Below are 4309 nucleotides of genomic sequence, written 5' to 3' on the forward strand. Positions count from 1 at the left end.
ACAATTATTATAAAGAATACTATGACATAGGTTATAATTACAGATCATCCTCATGAAACTTGTCATAGTTATGGAGGGATTACCCAAAACCATCTCTCTAATATACAACTTGTCTATCATATTCAAGTTCGTTATGGTGATTGTGATATTTTCAGTCCATCTACTATTGACGATAAAATTCATTATGATTATTCTATGCCTCCAATTTATGATGATTATAATTATGGATGTGATAGTTTTACTCCCACTATTACTAATAAAATTGATTATGCTTGTGTGGAGAGTAATGATACTTTTATGCATGTGGATCATGATAAGAATGCTTTATGCGATAGCTATATTGTTGAGTTTATCAATGATACCACTGAAAATTATTATGAGAGAGGGAGATATGGTTTTATATATCTCAATAATATTAAGTCACCTCTCTTTTTGTTGAAAATTTTGAAGTTGCACTTGCTTTGTCTTTCTATGATAGTAGCTTCATGCTTCAATAATTTGTTTTCTTACAAGATTCGTTTGCATAGAAAGTGGGTTAGACTTAAATGTGTTTGGTATTTGCTTTTTGATGCTCTCTTATATTCAACTCTCATCTTTATAAGAGCATCATGAAAATTATCATGCCTAGCTAAAAGGCTTTAAAGAAAAGCGCTCTTGGGAGACAACCCATTGTTTTATTTCTGCAATTTTTGTTTTATATTTGAGTCAAGGTGCTTGTTACTACTGTAGCAATACCTTTGTATCTTTATTTTCTTGCATTGTTGTGCCAAGTAAAGTCTTTGATAGAAAGTTGATACTAGATTTGGATTTCTGCGCAGAAACAGATTTTTAGCTGTCACGAATTTGAGTTTTTCTCTATGTAGAAGAATCTAAAAATTCTGAAAAAATTCATGAGTAATCCTCAGATATGTACGCAACTTTCATTCAAATGGAGCTTTTTCATCTGAGCAATTTAAGTGCCTCAAAAAAATTCGTCTTTACGGACTGTTCTGTTTTTGACAGATTCTGCCTTTATTTCGCATTTTCCTCTTTTACTGTGTTTGAGTGGATTTCTTTGCTCCATTAAATTTCAGTAGTCTCGGGTAATGTTCAGAAGTGTTGGGAATGATTGTGTCCTTGCTGAACATGTGAATTTTTGATTATGCACTAACCCTCTAATGAGATTGCTTTGGGTTTGGTGTGAAGGAAGTTTTAAAGGATCAAGAGAGGAGGATGATATAATATGATCAAGAAGAGTGAAAAGTCTAAGCTTGGGGATGCCCCCGTGGTTCATCCCTGCATATTTCAAGAAGACTCAAGCGTCTAAGCTTGGGGATGCCCAAGGCATCCCCTTCTTCATCAACAACTTATCGAGTCACCTCTAGTGAAACTATATTTTAATTCCGTCACATCTTATGTGCTTTACTTGGAGCGTCTGTGTGCTTTTATTTTCGTTTTGTTATCTTAGTTCTCTAAATAAATTGGATCCTAACATGCTTGTGTGGGAGAGAGACACGCTCCGCTTTTTCATTTGAACACTTGTGTTCTTCATTTTACTTTAATATTCATGGCGAAAGCTGAAAGCCTCAGCATTTATTTTTCATATTTATGGCGAAAGCTGAAAGCCGCTGCACTTATTGTTATTTTGTTGGAAACAGAAAATGCTTCATGTGGTAATTGGTATATTGTCTTGAATAATTTGATACTTGGCAATTGTTTTGAGCTCTCAAGTAGATCATGTTTAAGCTCTTGCATCATGTAGTTTAAACCTATTAGTGGAGAACTACCGTAGAGCTTGTTGAAATTTGGTTTGCATGATTGGTCTCTCTAAGGTCTAGATATTTTCTGGTAAAAGTGTTTGAGTAACAAGGAAGACATTGTAGAGTCTTATAATGCTTGCAATATGTTTTTATGTAAGTCTTATTGTACCGGTTTATACTTGTGTTTGCTTCAAACAACCTTGCTAGCCAAAGCCTTGTACTGAGAGGGAATGCTTCTCGTGCATCCAAATCCTTGAGCCAAAACATGTGCCATTTGTGTCCACCATAACTACCTACTATGTGGTATTTTTCTGCCATTCCAAATAAATACTTCATGTGCTACTTTTAAACAATTCAAAACTTTATTACTCCTTATTTGTGTCAATGTTTTATAGCTCATGAGGAAGTATGTGGTGTTTTATCTTTCAATCTTGTTGGACAGACTTTCACCAATGGACTAGTGGCATATACATCCGCTTATCCAATAATTTTGCAAAAAGAGCTGGCAACGGGGTGCCCAACCCCAATTAATTAACTATCATTAATAATTCTCTTCACATGTTTTGCCCTGATTTATCGTTAAGCAACTTAATTTTGCAATAGACACTCCTCCATGGTATGTGAAATGTTGGAAGGCACCCGAGGATTCGGTTAGCCATGGCTTGTGAAAGCAAAAGGTTGGGAGGAGTGTCATCTATAAATAAAACTAAAATACATGTGTAAACAAAAGAGAAGAGGGATGATCTACCTTGCTCGGTAGAGATAACGTCCTTCATGGGAGCCGCTCTTTGAAAGTCTCGTTTGACAAGGGGGTTAGAGTGCCCACTACCATTCGTTGACAACAACAAACACCTCTCAAAACTTTATTTTTATGCTCTCTATATGATTTCAAAACTTGAAAAGCTCTAGCACATGATTTAATCCTCGCTTCCCTCTCGCGAAGGGCCTTTCTTTTACTTTATGTTGAGTCAGTTTACCTACTTCTTTCTATCTTAAAAGCAAACACTTGTGTCAACTGTGTGCATTGATTCTTACATGCTTGCTTATTGCACTCATCATATTACTTTATGTTGACAATTATCCATGAGATATACATGTTAATAGTTGAAAGCAATTGCTGAAACTTAAATCTTCCTTTGTGTTGCTTCAAAACCTTTTATTAAGAATCTATTGCTTTATGAGTTAACTCTTATGCAAGACTTTTTGATGCTTGTCATGAAAGTAGTATTCATGAAAAGTTTTTGCTATATGATTCAGTTGTTTAGTCATTATCTATTTGTTAGCAAACTATAGACCATTGCTTTGAGTCACTTCATTCATCTCATATGCTTTACAATAGTATTGATCAAGATTATGTTGGTAGCATGTCACTTCAGAAATTATTCTTTTTATCGTTTACCTACTCGAGGGCGAGTAGGAACTAAGCTTGGGGATGCTTGATACGTCTCCAACGTATCTATAATTTCTTATGTTCCATGCTAGTTTTATGACAATAACTACATGTTTTATTCACACTTTATAATGTTTTTATGCATTTTCTGGGACTAACCTATTAACAAGATGCCACGATGCCGGTTCTCGTTTTCTCGCTGTTTTTTATTTCGTAAAAGTTGGTTTACAAATATTCTCGGAATTGGACGAAACAAAAGCCCACGGCCCTATTTTCCACGGAGTGTTCCAGAAGACCGAAGAAGAGTCGAGGAAGGCTAGCAGGGGGCCCACACCATAGGGCGGCGCGGGGGGCCCCACTGCCGCACCAAGGTGTGGTGAGGGAGCCCCCTGGCTCCCCCGACGCTGCCCCTTCGCCTATATATTGCCCCAGACACGAAAACCCTAGATAATCCAGTCATATTCCACCAAGGGTTACGTAGCTCCGCCGCCACCAAAAACCCTAATTCGGGGGACATAAGTCTCTGTTTCGGCACCCTGCCGGGACGGGGAATTGCCCCCGGAGCCATCTCCATCGACTCTATCACCATCTTCATCGCCGTTGCTGTTTCCCATGATGAGGAGGGAGTAGTTCTCCCCCGAGGCCGAGGGCTCTACCGGTAGCTATGTGGTTCATCTCTCTCTCCCATGGTGTGATCTTTATGTGATCATGAGCTTTGTAATCTAGTTGAATATGTAGATGTTACTCTTGTCTATTATGCACTCTAGAGGTTACTTTAATATGAACTCCGGAGTCACTCTCCACGGTGTGATGGTGACGAGTGTGCGCATCGTGTGTGATTCCTTTATGACGTTGTGGAGCTTGTTTACTCCGGCTTGAGGTGTGCTTTTGCAGCCCTACACAATGAATGGTGTTTGTTATCCAACAAGAGAATGTTTGAGAGTAGCATTTATTTATTCAATTATGTGATCATTGTTGAGAGTGTCCACTAGTGAAAGTATGATCCCTAGGCCTTGTTTCTAAGCATTGAAACACCGTTTCCAACAAGTTCTGCTACATGTTCGCTTGCTGCCATTTTTATTTCAGATTGCAATTACTACTTATAATCATCCATATTACTTGTATTTCACTATCTCTTCGCCGAACTAGTGCATCTATACATCTGACAAGTGTATTAGAT

Source organism: Lolium rigidum, chromosome 1 (assembly GCF_022539505.1).
Source record: "Lolium rigidum isolate FL_2022 chromosome 1, APGP_CSIRO_Lrig_0.1, whole genome shotgun sequence".
In the NCBI taxonomy this organism is placed as follows: domain Eukaryota; kingdom Viridiplantae; phylum Streptophyta; class Magnoliopsida; order Poales; family Poaceae; genus Lolium; species Lolium rigidum.